The sequence below is a fragment of the Protopterus annectens genome, chromosome 1.part0 (assembly GCF_019279795.1).
Source record: "Protopterus annectens isolate FY-2018-M chromosome 1.part0, PAN1.0, whole genome shotgun sequence".
NCBI lineage: Eukaryota > Metazoa > Chordata > Ceratodontiformes > Protopteridae > Protopterus > Protopterus annectens.
This window is the reverse complement of record NC_056725.1, coordinates 1,114,799,599-1,114,815,629: the sequence shown is the minus strand read 5'-3', so window position 1 is coordinate 1,114,815,629 and position 16,031 is coordinate 1,114,799,599.

The window sequence follows — 16,031 nt, the reverse complement described above, 5'->3', positions numbered from 1 at the left end:
CCCCATGCTGAGCAGCAGTAAACTTATCTTAACCTAAGCAGGCTCTTGATTCCATAAATCCTGCAGACTTTCAGAAACTAAGTAGGTCTTTGTCTTCAATTCACACAAATATCAGACATATTACAAATATTTCATCACACATAAATAAATTCTCAAATATAAATAAACACACAACATCACACACAAATAACAATAAACAAACAACTCACATACCATAAGACACACACAATCAACATACACCAAATTAGCTCAATACATCCTTCCATGGAATCTCATTACAGACCTCCACAACAAATCTCATACATCACCATTCACAATCCAGGGACCATCACACAAATCCAAAATCCCAGATACCAACTCCACCATATGGAAGATACACTCTTTCCCAAATGATAATGCAAATTACAGAGAATAATGCAAAAAAATGGAGCATATATGAATAAATACAAGATATACCTATATATTCAAAAAACATAATCATCAATACAGAAATCTGGTTAAAAAATGTAGCAGATATAAATAAAAACTAAAAATGTAATGCAAACACATAACTTAGTGGCAGTCTATACAATACACACCACTAAAACTAATTACCACAAGAAGTCTACACACACAACTTAAATGTAATTACAGTAAAACATTAAAATTTTAATAAATCAAATTACAGTTATACAAACAACTCTAACCTTTAAATTAAAATATAGCAAGTTCAAAATATAACCTCAAAATGCAAATAAAAAGTCCAAGAACTGTTCCTCTAATAAAAACAGAGAAACACGTGAACGAAAAATCAAACCTCAAAGTGTCACAGAGAGAAACTATGACAAAAAAATGAAATCAAAAAGGTCAGACTGCTAAAAAAACAAAGGATACTATAAAAAACAATAGCAAAACACAAAATCATCTTATCAGAAAACAGTACAAAAAGCAAAAAACAAGCAAAATAACATCTCTGTTTAAAATTTACAAAGGCATAAAGAAAGTGCAAAATACAAAAAGTCACCAAAATAAAACATACAAGTACAAAATAAAAAAATATATCAGTACAATTATCAACTTCAATTAACAAAATATAATAAGTTACAAAAATAATAACTTTATTTTTTATCAAAAATCAAAAAGCAAAAATAAATTGGGAGTTTAATCAACTCGCTCAAGCACTTAAGCGGAAAAAATTAAAGGTGCGTATCAGATCACTTATTCAAGATGGCAGCTCATCACATCGTGATGATGCCCAGAGGCAGGAAAGCATCTTTAGCGGAATGGTGCCAGAGAAGAAATAATTGACTGAAAGGAAAGCGCTTCGGCAGCTCATCACATCGCAACTGAAATCTGGAGGGCGTGCAGGTCGGACGCAGGGTAATATTTTTCAACAGGAGTGGTGCATCAAACAAAACCAGATATTTTTAAACTCTCACACACTGTTTCACTATTTTTACTGCAGATGTAGCTGTTACTCACTACTTACTACTGCATTACTTGAGAATTTCACAAATCCGTGACTATAGATCGTTAGTCATGTGCACATATTTTAGTTAAAAACTGGTTGCAGAATTACGCATTCATTAGTCTGTGCTTGCTTTGCCGTTAATCATTCCAGCAGTGTTCTGTAGCCACATTTGCATTTTGCATATTTTTTTATATGTGCTGGTTATCATCTGTTTTCATAGTTATTCCACATTTTTCACACACATTTTGAATTTTAGCCTCTCTGTGGTTTCAGGAACCCGCTGGTAGCCCATTCCACACAGCACACCATCTGCACACATGACTCACACTGGCCAACTTTGCCATTTTAGCACATGGGCACATGGAGGAAAGAAACTGGGGAGCCTCTCACATTTCTTAACATGTGGGAGGTGCCCAAGACACACCCCAACAGAGATATGTCCAGGGGAGCCTCCTGTTTTGAGGTGAATGTCTACAGAAAGTGCCATTCAAGAACATGAAATATAAAGAGCATATACAGAAGGCAATCCATTCGAGTCAATTGTACCTTTTAAAATGTTTAATGGTAACAACGCTTATAATACTCATAAGACAGATTATTCATTTGATATATGCAAGATGTATTAAATCAGCAATTATGTGTTATGACTTCAAAGTACTTAATTATAGCAAAATAGGTACATGTCCAACTCAGTACACAAATGCTTTTTATACAAATTATGCTTTTAAAAATTGGCATAGGTGTATTAAGGGCAAAGAGGAACATTAATTCCATATCCAGGGTATAACTTTTAATTTAAAAATTAACAAGTGAATTATAGGGTAAAACACTATTTATGTCTTACTTAATAGGCAAACCAGGAACATGGGATACTCTTGTACAATTAAAATTGCATGATTAATTACTTCTCATTAAAATAAAACTGATTAATTTCTTTATAACCTATTAAGTTTCTTGGTGTGATCCACCTATAAACCTTAGAATTGGTAATTTGATGCTCAAAACTTAGCAATACTCATACAATTATGAAACATGATGGAATGTGGATGTAAGTTGACCTTAAAATCGCAATGAGCCATTCCTAACATTTAAAAATAAACTCAACTCTGACCCTTCACTCTCTATCTTTTATATTATAATTTGATTACAACTCTTTTTGTAATTTTACATTTTTGCGTTTAGTCTTCAATCAGTCTTATGCAAATGAAGTATTAATTTATGAGTGATTGAGTCTTCACTGTTACAATAAGCGACACACCACAAGTTCACCTTCAGTTTCCTTCACCTCCTCACCACAGCCAAATGCGATGGTTTGCTTTGCTATTTAGCACACCAATCACACGCCACCACCAGTCACCACCAATCCACCACTCACCACACTACTTCAAAAACAAGTTACGAACAACCTCACGCGATCTTCTAACGTCACTTCCACCACCATTTTAATACCCCCACCTTCTTCCTGCCAGTTCCATCACTCACCGTGATCTAAACCCATATCTCCACAAATGTTCTGAGCACGGAATCTTCAATCTGTGTTCCAATTGCAAAAGTCTGCAGTAACTAAAAAAAAAAGTGTATAACTGAAAAAAACTAACTACGCTAACGAGTATAAAAGGGGGGTTTATGGAAAAAATTGTAAACTACCTGTAGGCCGCCTGTCTCCCAGGCCTTGTCAGAAAGAGTAGAATTTGAATTCACTAAATGTTTAGCAGCAGTAGGATTAAGTAAACCTGCAGCTGCTGGGTCAGGTTTGGGAAGAGTGTATAAAAAGTTAAAAGACTGAGGAACTTTATACTTATACATTCTATCTGCTTTTTTAGGGGTAGCATACTGACTATCAGGAAGATTGCAGGCAATGATACATATATCCTGAAAAGTTGATAGAACTGGAGAAATTAGAGAAGGTTCTGGAAAATCCTTCTGCAACAGCTCATAGTATTTTCTGAGGGATTGAGAAATCTCATTGTTCTCCCACTGAAAACACTGGCACATTCTGGAAAAAGTACCAGAAAAAGAGAAACCCCTAAAGGAAGAATCAGAAATTGTGCTGCTCTCTGAGTCTGAATCAGAAAACTGATGAAAAAAACCTGTATCTTTCCCTTCATCTTCCTGTCCTGATTCAGAATCTTGAATATCTTCAGGAAAAGAGGTATCCATATTTGTTTTACTAGAAACCAACTTTTAATAAGGATCAATAGCCTGAATTAAACCCTGCGCCAGACCCAATAAACTACTCTTATCTAAGGAAATTTAAGAAGGAGTAAACATATGTTTAGTTTTCTGGGTTTTTTTCTGACAGGAAAAATGAGGCTAGCAGTATTATTAATTGCATAGCAGCTTCCCCAGGGGTGGGCACAAAATTCTGACTAAACAGGAAAGTCTTCCATGTTCACTCCGCAAGACCAACAAGAATGTTTCTCCCTTGCCCACTGAGGGGACCCTAACAGCCACAGAGGATGTGGCTAACCCCCAATCCAGAGTGGCTGTAGGTGCTATACCAGGATGGTCTGGGGTAAAAAATGAGTGGTCTGAGGAACAAACTATGGCCACAGCAGAGCCACCCACCTGTGGTTTAGGCAAATTGCAAGTCCACTACGGTGGCAAAGGCTTGTTTGCTTAACTTTTTCTTTTTGTGGCTGGAAGAAGGACTTACCATGGGAAATGCATTTTTTTTCTGTGGTCAAGCTGAAAATGGTGTCCTTTTCTCATGTAAAACAAACAGCAAGAGCCGGTAAAACTTTTGTCATTAAAATCACTTTTTCACACAAAAACACCGTAAAAACACTTTAAAACACTTCATCCGCCCCAAAAGTAAAATATGCAGAATTTCTCCATAGGACAAAATGATTTTCAATTTATGCTAAACAAGTTTTAAACTGATGGAAATAGGTGGGCTCCACTTTAAAAGTACAGTTAAGTCTCATGCCAGTCCATTAAAACACAAACTTCTACATTATTAATAACTGTCCTAAGCAACAAAGTACAATAAAACAATATATTTTTTAATGTGGATTCTTTTTTCCCAAATGAGAACTTATGTGCCCAGCAAATGTGGATCCTCTAAAGCTTCAGAGAGCACTCTTTTCAATGACAGGAAAGCTCTGGAAAGTTTGGTGCCCAAACTTGTCTTTTTATTCTGCTCAGTTGTAGCTGACTGTTTTGGGCAATGGGAGGAGCCATGAAGCTTTGGAAGCTAGCCGGCTGTTATGTCTTATACAGCATAGAACTCACATAGCTAAGGCTACCGCAGCAGTGATAATTATGATGAACATTTAATGTTTTCTTAAAGAGATAATTGTCAAATGTCAAACACGCAGCATTGTTGTCTCATAGTGTATTCACCAATGCTTTATTCTGCTTTTATTATGTGAATATCTACACATTTTAGCCAAATGAACCGACATCTTGGATATGTTATATTTCATTTTTTTCCCCTAGAAGGCTGTTGCATTCTGAATGTTGAAAACTTGTGTTCTGTGATTTTGATATGTGTATTAAACTTTCTTTTGAAAACTCTTCTTTGATTTTGCTCTTAGCTTCTTAGTCTTGACCGTGCTTATGTCTTTGCGCCCATTTATTTCTATTCCTCTTGCCTAGCTTCCAGAAATTTCTAAAGATCTTGCAATTTCCAGTTATATCTGTAATCTACTATTAAGTTATACATTTGCCTGAAGTAGTGTTCTGAATAATTTGCACTCTTTCCTCTGTTGTTAATGTTTGTACAGATATAGTACTTTGCCATACTCTTCTGCCTTGTATGACACATCTGTGTATTCTTATTGCCCTTGTGGAGGCACAGTGGAGCAGCGGTAGTGTTGTCACCTCACAGCAAGAGGTTCTATGGTTCAGTTCTTAGCTGGGGTGCTTTCTGTATGGAGTTGGCATTCATGTGGGTTTCCTCTGGGTGCTCCAGTTTACTCTCACATTACAAAGACATGCGTCTGGAGTGTTTCTCCCTGGACCTCTGCTGAAAATTGACTTGTTCCAAGTCTGACTTTCCTGGTTAACAAATGTAAAATAAATAAGTTATTGTCCTCTTCAAATTCCTTTCTAAATGTATGTTAAACAGTCTATTCTTTTTGGCATAAAATATTATTATTGATTATTTTATCTTCAGTTAAATAATCTAGTATTTCTGCTAAAGTTTACTATTCTTGGTTCACATTGTTAATGAAGTGTAAAATGATAGTACTTTCACTGCCACATCAGAGGTAACCTTTAGACTTTAGTTTTGTGACATAATTAATGAAATTTGCCTATCATCTTCTCTAAGCAGTACTTAATCATTGTGGATCACACTCAGTATTAAATAATACAAGACCTTGGAATATATAGAAGCATGACATGATATGCCTGTATTAATCCATCTCTGTTCTCTCTATATCTCCATGTCTTTAATGGTAATGCAGCCTTCCTGAGCACTGGTTCTTTGACTAAAGAATTATTACTTATGTGTTGATCATGTTAATCTGCTTTAAATATTTTATAAGACAGAAATACAACACATGTATACTATCATGCCAGCAAAATAATAGCACAAAATGTTGCCAAATTAAATACATTTTTTAATTTGTAGTACTTTTATTTAACTACTGGAAGCTGTGCTAAGATGTGGTTTGCTACTTTGTTTGTTAGTTACTTGGTTTGTTAGTTATCTCTTGCTCAGTGCCAGAAGTAAAGCTAAATAATTTGCTGTGTGTTAGCTTTAGCTACAGATATTTTCCTCATCACCAGGTCCTTGCACTCCAAAATAAATACATGTTGTATATTAAGATAAGCAATTTCTCCCTGTACAGACTCCTGATTTGCTATTATAACCATATTAATGACTTAGCCTCTCATTGCTTGAGTGAAATTGCAGTTTTGTACTTGAATGCTTCATTTAGGGTAAGAACAGGTTTTCCATTTGAATACAGCTTAGCAAACCATACTTTCTGGCAGAATATTATTTAGTCCTTATCTACTCTTTCTACAGCAATCATTTTCAATATTATTAGGTTTCTTTAATATGAGAGTAAACATCCCTTGTCATCTCAAAATTCAAATCCTCCAAATCAGTTTGTCAGCCTGCTCAGACACTTTACAACCTTTTTTAAACATGGATATTATTCATATCTATGGTAATAGTTAAGAAACAAAATATATAAAAATTTCACACTGTAAAACAAAGTTGGATTGAAGCTGTACATGTAAGACAGACAAAGGTAGAGGAAATTACAACACGGCAAATGTTTCTGCATTATGTTTTAAAAAGTCTCTAATATGTTCAAAACATCATGTTATTCATGCTATTTATTTTTTTATACTAGATTACCAGGGGTCCTTTAGTCAAATAACTGCACCTTAAATTAGCTGCAACTGCTAGGGAAACTAGATTGGCTCTCAGGTTCCATCTGCTGGCTAATTTATGTTATATAACACTAGCTCATATGAGAATGGATTATGTCAACACTTTTAATCAACATGAAGAATTAGTTGTTTGAAAAGCTCAGTTTATTGAACAGTACCAGATTCCATTGTACTGCCACAGTCAAAAAAATCAACTAAAATGGCATGAAGGGGAAGTGATACACAAGTAAGTGCGATTATGGTTCATTAAAACATATATAACTACTTGGTGGTGTACTGGAACTTAAGCTTTATTAATAAATTTATTTATGCATTTATGTATTTATTTATTCTTTGAAGATAAGGTTAGTCCCACAAAGCTATTGCCCTCAATTCGGGGGAGACCCCAGGTGGTATTTATACTAACTAGAGGAAATTTGGGGAAGGTACTAGGGAACTTCCCCTACTCTATTTTCAGTAGATACGGTGGGATTCTTTGCATTCACCTGAGTTGCCACTAACTCAAGTAGATGGGACCTCAGTTTAACATCTCATCTGAAGGATGGGGTGTTCAAGAGTGCAGCGTTCCTTTATACTAGACTGTAGTGTCAATACAGAAAAATTAACTAATCCAGGTACCTGGTGCATGAATAGAACCCGCAGCCTTCTGATCTTTTCCAATACCAGGATGAAGAAGCTAGTATATAATTTGATAAAAAAACAGTCTTTCATATTTAGTTTATGTGTACCCATCAATATAAAAAACTAGTACTTCATAAGCTAACCATACTGGCCAGAAACTATTTTAAGCATGTCAGAGTAACATACAAAATGAGTTGTAAGGAAATTAATCTGTAATACTTTCCCGAAGATATGGGACTCAATTCCAAAAGACTTGCTGTTAGTGTAAGTGGCCACACACTGACAGCAGGTATTTTGGAATCTTGCTCCACATGTAAGCCTGTTTGTAGACAGGCCTGACACAAAAGTAAGTTACTGACACTGAAAGCAACTCTTTTGAAATTTGGCCCACTACTTTTTCTGTACTAAGTTATAGTTCTTTCTTTCTTTGTGTGTACATTTATATATTTATGCATGCATTTTTGACTGGTGTAGAGGACTGCTCAAAAAGACCATTTTAAATATCATCCCAGGTTTACAACCAGATAAAAAAGGGAAACAAGAAGTATGCATGGAGATACAGAAGTTGGTTATGCAGTAATAAACATTAAGAAAACAATAATACAATCAAACAAACACAACGGTTGTAGGATTAATTAATTTAACGTAACATGTTGGCTACTATAGGTATAAAATGACTTTTGTTTATTTATATTAACTGTGGGCTGGTTGTTACGTAGTCTCATAGATTTTAACTTATTATTACATTCTGGCTTGAAATCCCCTATAATAAGAAGACAGAGATGAACTTATTTCATAAGACTCAAGAAAGGCTCAGCTAGTACAGGACTACCTTCCACTAATACAATACAGATGTTCGAAAACAAACCCTCAACAGCTATAACCTTATCCTAGTTATAACTGCATTATAACATAGCTACTATCTTCACTTTATGTATATATGTATGTATATATGTGTGCATGTTTGTATGTTTATATTTTTTATGTATGTATTCATTTAAAGTCTGTATAATTAGTCCCATTGAGTCAAAGTTTTTCTTTTTTCTCGATATGGGAGATGTTGGGGAAAAGTACAAAGCTAAAAGTTTGTTTCTTTCACAAAATAATGGGGAATTAATTTTACTTGTAGCCCTCTATTTGTACATCTGTAAGTCTGTAAAGCTGTTCAAAGAACAACTTCCACTGCTCTCTCAGCAATATAAAACAGGATCAGCCTACAGTGATGCTATCATATTAACCATTCACTGAGTATGGATCATAAATCTCCATTTGATGGGTATTCGGTAAAACTGCCATTAACAGTACCAGTTAGTGTGTGTAGTTTATGTGTGGCAGATTTGACTGGACATGTAAGAGTATTTAATTATGTTCCCAAAGCAGTGATTATTTGCATTTCCTGAAAATATTATCATCTCAGTTTAATAAGACTTGTAATCATAATCATAAATACAGAAATCTAAACACTACCTCATTTTGTTTGTCCTTTCATTTTATGATTCTGCATTTTCGGTAACGTATTGTATGGTCCAGAACTGACATAAGATGTTATATTTTTGCTTGTATTGGTGGTGCTAGATAAATTAGTCAATGATTGTATAAATCTCTGGTTTATTGCATATTTTATGACTGAATTACTAGAGATTTTCATAGCATTTCAGTAGACTTCCTAATTATCATTGTCTGTATAGGTCTTTTGTTCCAGACAGTGTAATATTCATGTTAAAATATCTTAAAGGCTTGACTAGTAATAATAAAGTCCTGATGACTTCAGTCTTCCTCATGGTTGAGTCTTCTTAATTTATAGTGAGGTTCCTTGATAAGCTTTTTTTTTTACCAAGCCATTTCTTTTTGGAAACCCTAAAGCTGCACCTTATTCTAGTTTGCTTTGAAATAAAAGACTGAAGAGAGATTAATACTTTCAGGTCTGTTAAATGCAAACATCTTTATGTGCTATTAAATGTTTTAAAGATTGCCTTTATAACTTGTCAGTTTGTTGATATACTAATTATACTATCCTTAAAAATTATCAGATCTTATTCCAAAAGCACTCAGTTACATTTTTACTATAGTGACTGTTGACAAATAGTTCCTTATTACTCATCTTTAAGTAGCTGGCTCCCAAATGCCTGTTTTCTCATTCCCTAATTTCCTCTATTGCACTCCATTTTGTTTTCTGTTCCTATTAAATGTTCTTTTCCCCTTATTTCATACGGGGTTCTTAAACTGGCACATATATAGGTTCATAGGTTCATACTAGGCTATCTGCCCTAGGGCATTTATAAGCCTAGCCAGAGTGTGTTTGGCTTTCGCCACCCATTTTAAATTAATTTTGCTATGCCCTTTTTTGAGGTTAGTATAATGTGCCTCTGTCTAACAGTGACACAGAAGTGATACCCAGGGTAAACCTACGATCTTCCATCCACTCATCAAGATTCCTCTTGAAGAGAGTCAATGAGGGACTCTGCCTAACTTGGACTGGGATTTTATTCCAGAGTGAAGGGAGCCTCTGGGTTATGAATCTGTCCCTCCAGCATGTCCTATTTATTTCAGTGCTGAGGTTCAAGTCTCTCGGGCACATAGCTCGATGGGATTTGGATTTTCTGAGGTGCAGCATGTCCATTAATTCCGGGTTGGACATGGCTTTATACATCAGGCACAGATCACCTCTGAGCAGGCGGCATGCCACTGAGTAGAGCTGGAGTTTCTTTAACCGGGCAGCATATGGCATCTGTTTGAGCCCTTTGATCCTCTTGGTGAGGTACTTTTGGGGTCTTTCCAGTTGCTGCAGGTGTCTGGTAAGGTACATCCCAAAAGGGGCATTGTACTCAATTATGGGCCTGATGAGGGATGAGTAAAGAGGCACGATGACCTCCCCTGATCTAGATGTGAATCCCTTCATGATTAGGTGGGCTATATAAAATGTTTTTCTAATCACTTTGGCCACGTGGTTGTCAAATGAGAGATTGCTATCAACTTGGGTGCCCAGGTCCCTAATTACTTCTTCTGTACTTAATGGATTACCACCTATGTGGTAATTTGTGGGCACTTTGTTTTTGCCAAAGGGGATGACTATACACCTTTTGGCATTTAGCTTGAGGCCATGGCTCTGGCACCAGTTGTCTGTTTCTATGAGGCCCTTTTGGAGGATGCTTGTGTCAGCTGGAGAATTGATTATGGCACCCAGTTTGCAGTCATCTGTGAACTTGGTCAGCCACAGTCCTTCAGTGTTTGCCTGTACCTCTGAGAAATATATACTGAACAAGAGAGGTCCCAGGACTGAGCCTTGTGGGATGCCACTTGTAACTGGTTTGGAGTCTGACATGGCTCCAGCAATTCTAACCATGTGGGTTCTGTCCTTGAGCCAGTTTGCAACCCATCTAGTGACATAGGTGTTTATATTTAAGCTGGTGAGCTTATCTATAATGCCCAAGTGGGGTATTGTATCGAAGGCTTTTGCGAGGTCCAGGTAGGCTGTGTGGACCACCTTCCCCTCGTCATTGGCCTTGGTGAATGTTTCAAAGAAATCGACCAGGTTTAAGAGGCAGGATCTGCCCTTAACAAAGCTGAACTGGGTAGGATCCAATGTCTGTAGGTCCCCGATATCTTTATTTATGAGGTCCATGATGATCCTTTCCATAGCTTTGCAGACCAAGCTAATCAGGCTTATGGGGCAATAGTTTCCAGGATCCGTTGAAGCACCACCTTTGTGGAGAGGGACCACTGTTGCTGTATGCCACTCTTTGGGTACATATCCTGTAGTAATGCTGAGATTGAACAGTAGTTTTATGTTTAGGTTTAGCGCTTCTTGGAGTTCATGTAGGACACAGCCCGGGACACCGTCTAGTCCCATTGATGCTGTGTTTTTTGCTTTGGAGAGGGCGGCTCTTACCTGAGCATTTGAGATGTCAGGGGGGCAGCACTCTGCTGGGATTGATATTCGCCCTTTTGGTGGGGCGTGGGGGGGAGAAGTTTGCGCTGAACCTGTCAGCTAAGATGTTGGCAACATCTGTGGGTTCAGTGTATTTTTTGTCATTTTGGACTAATTCTGAGCATATCTGGGAATTCTCACTCAGGTTCCTAACATAACTAAAGAAAGCCTTGTGATTATCCTTAGTGTCCTGTGCAATTTTTCTCTTGAAGCTGGCCATAGACGATTTTATGAGTGCCCGTAGGTTTTTGCTAATACTGATCAGAGATGCCTTCCCTTTTTGGAACCTTTGGGCTAAGGTGTTGAAGCTAGAGTAATGCTCCCAGTCTATGCTTGGGTAGTTGAAGTCGCCCAATATAATGGTGTTTGGAGAGACCTTCATATTTTCTAGTGTTCTCAGGAAGGCCAAGTGGGGTTCCTGGGTTTGGGAGGGTGGTCTGTGGCAGGCTATAAACTGGAAGGCAGTTTTACCCACTGTTAGTTGCACATGGATAGTCTCTGATGCTTCATGCTGTGCCACCAACCTGGAGGTGTGGGTATCTTTGACGAATATTGATACTCTCCCTCCTTTTGTGGTTCGGTCCAAATTTTGGGGCCAAAAAGCGTGGTATGAGGTATAACTTTTATTATCTTATATTATCTTTCTTCTCCATACTGCATCATTTCACTTTTCTGTACATAGTAATCATTGCACACTTGACAATCCTATATATAAACATCTTTCAGAATATGCATTAGCAATATTACCCTTGTGTTGCATATGCAAATTTAATATTTGGAAACTTGCCACACTGGTTCTTGGCCTTTGCAGGAATCAATCTTTAATCCGAAACGGGATTGTCATTTATAGCCAATTAAATGCAAGCGTAAAGCAAAATTCGACTTCCCTGAATCTGTTCTTGGTGGCTGATGTGTGGTGGCAGATCAGAGACTCATTCCTGACTCACATTAGCTCTTAGGAGAAGTATCATCTTGAATTCTTTGCACTGATTGGTTCAGAGGTGTCAGAGCATGAGTCAGCTGATAGGTGTAAGAAAGAACAGGTTAGCACGTTCCAGCTTCTCATTAGTATTAAATAAGGCTTTCTTTAAAGTTAAATATCTGATCACTGTAGGCTTGTTTTGGCCTTCTTGCTCTATGAACTTAGAGTGTTTTGAGTTAGAGCCCTCTATCAACTTCATACAATGTCAGTTGGCTCTTGTAACTCACTGTGACAGCAGCTATCAAATCATATCAAGTACAACTAACTATACAATAATAACAAATATGTTGCAGATGTGAAACTTACCTGAAGAAATGAACTTTAAGAAAAAACAATACAAGTTGCAAATAGCACAAAACAATAACTACTCACCAAATTAAGTCAACAAATATTAGAAGAGAAATAAATCAAAATCAAGACACGTGTTATAGACTAGGTGAACAAATATTAAAGTTTAAAATATAGTCCTTGTCATGCAGATATTATAACCAAAATCAATGACTAAAGCATCTTTATTAACCATCCAAGGATAATACAGGGACCAGCTCAATAAACAGCCCTCAAACCCAAAACAGATTGTTCAGACATGGCCTGATATTCTTCAACAAGCAATCCCAGAAAATAACACAGAAATGTAATAAATCTATTAGGTAAAGACAATAGCAAATTGCAAGGTTTCTAGTCTGCTAACAAAGGGACACACACTGTTGAAATAAATCTGTTGCAACACTGTTCATAGCATACTGAAATTGCTCAGCAAAACTAAAGAACAAAGCTACAAAGAGTTCATTAATGTATGAATTGACAATTATGAAGAGAGCAGGAAGAATAAAGTTCTGAGATCCAGTATGTTAACTAAGATACTATATTTCTTAAAAAATCAGGCTACAAAAATATTGAAACCAGAAAGGAATAAAAAAAAAAAATACAAAGACCTGTATATAAAACAACATGCTACACATGGTTAAATAATTGACTCCATGTTACACATGGTTAAATAATTGACGCCAGTGTACCAGATTCATTTTTGCAATATTGCATTCCATCATTATCAGCAGAACAGAGTTATGGCTTCCATAACCACTCCAGCAAATGCATTGCGATGTTACACTGTAACACTGTAGCAGCAAAAAGATGATGAAGTTGTGAGTCTTAATCTATTAGATAGCTAGATAGATAGATAGACAGACAGATAGATAGCTAAATAGATAGATAGATAGATAGATAGATAGATAGATAGATAGATAGATAGATAAACTAAATACATAAACACATTCAGTTAGAAAGTCAGATCCATTAAGGCCATATCATTACCACTTAGTGAAATATACTGCATTCATGGACTGCAGCTTGTGCTGCATTCTAAGATCGCATGACTCTGTCACAGTCTTTCAGATGCATTTTACATACATGATTATGTATTTTGAAACTGCGCTTGCAATGTAGTAAGGTTATGCCTCATCTCCATTGTCAGACTGACTCTTAACTGAAATGATTATATTTATCAAAATGTAAATGTTCTGTTAAAAAGAAAAACAATGTTACTATTTAGAATGGCTGAAATAGAAGAAAATGCCTTAAACTGTTTTTTTTTAAACTTATGTCAGGATGTGTATGATATTAAAAGGATTATTGCTGATCGGAAAATATGGACTGGGGATGAAAGGGTTATATAACTTTAAAAAGTGAAAATAAAAGGTTGCAGTACATGCTCAATATAGTATAATAAATGGGAAAAAGGGAATGCTAAGTACTGGGGCAGCCAAAAGCATTTTTTGTTTGTTTTTGTAGGGATCAATCACATTTAATTCAGGTTTGTGCAAAAAAAAAGAAAAAGAAAAAGAAGAAAGAGAAAAAGGGGTGTACACTATCAGCTGTTTGGGCATTCCTAGGAAAAACTGTGAACCAGTTGTAATAAATGTGGAAGTAAGGAGCACTTTTGATTTGATTGTCCACTGATTAATGAAGAAAGAGAAAGTGAAGAAAATGAGGGGCAGAACGAGTACTTATGCAAGAAAAACTAGAAGAGAATGATAAACGAATGAAATGGGTTGAAGGATTGCAATGTAAAAGTGTAGAAAAAGTTATAGTAGATGAGATTCAAAAAGTAGTTAATGAAAAAGAAAAGCTTATGAATATGGAATACAGGTTAGGGGTATAAGAAACAAAAGAAGATGCAGACAGCTCTGAGTCAGAAAAAAATGAAAGGTTCTATTGGGGACAGAGTGAGGAAGAGGAGGAAAGGGAAGCTGAAATATGGACTGAAAAAATATTACAAAAAAGGGAAAATGTTATAATTATAGTGTGACTAAATATGAGTAGCACTAAGAGTGATGTTAGAGGAATAATTGTGTATGAATGGAGTGAAAATAGTGATGCAGATATAATTTGTTAGCTTAATGTAAGATGTACAGATGAAAGAAAAAGGGTAGAATTGGAGATGATGTGGCAAAGAACTAAAAGTCCCAAATGTTACAACTTGCCAACTGATATACACAATGACAAACCGATCAGGTACCAACGAAGGCAATTTATTAAGCAGCACAGTAACTAACATGGCACAATAAAATAATATGACACAATAAAATCATAAGTGCTTGCATTCAGACATGGCACAATAAATTTAATTTATTTATTTATTTATTTATTTACATTTGTTGACCGGGAGTGTCCAACTGGACATTGGTCCATTTTCAGCAGAGGCCCGGGGAGAAAAGCTCCACAGTTAAAATATACAGTCAGTAGTTACATTGGATTTGCATAGCGATTAACAATTTGATTAACATAGCAATTAACAATTACAAACATAGTTACAGATGAAGAACATAGTACATCAGTAGACAATTAGAATCTTTATCTGCGAAGTACATAACAGACATTAACGATTGTTGCAATAAGAAGTTCCTGCTGTATAATAAGTAGTAGGCTTGTGAGCATCCGAGCTTGCTATAATCAAGGTAGTTAGTGGGGTGAAAAGCAAGGTAGTGGTTGGATGGGGTGGGTGATATTAGAGTGCGAGTTGCAAGGGCATAGCCAGCATGTTTTTATATGTGCTTTTAGTAAAGTTTTGAAGTGGCTGCATGATGGTACAGAGGTAATTGTGGGTGGGAGGGAGTTCCATAATTTGGCTATGGCGTAAGAGAATAGTTCTTCACCAGCAGAGTTATTGGCTTTAGTGATCTGCAAGTGATTTTTGTTGCTGGATCTTAGTGGTCTGGTGGTGCAATAGGGTTGGAGTAGATTCTGGAGGGATGGGACATTTAGTGAATGGTTTACTAGTTTGTGGGCGAGTGTTTGTTGATACCATTGAAGGAGGTGAGGGAGTTCAAGCCAGCCCAGTTCAGCAAGTGAGAGACATTGGTGACTATGGTAGGATGCCCCTGTGGCGAATTTGGTGATTTTGTTGTAGCAGGTCTCTAGCTTGTTTAGATCGCATTGCCTTAGGTTAGTATATATTGGAGAGGCATAAAGTAGGGTGGAGATAAGGTGGGAATTTGCTACTGAAATCTTTGGTGCTTTGGTGAGAAGTTGCTTATTTCTGCATAACGCTTCTAGTTTTTTGTGGACTTTTTTTATGGTCATGGATATGTGAATGTCAAATTTTAGTTTATTGTCTATTTCCACTCCTAGCAATTTGGTGTGTTCTCTTGAGTGTATAGTGGTGTTGTGTTTTGCTGTGATGTTAAAGTGAGAGTTGT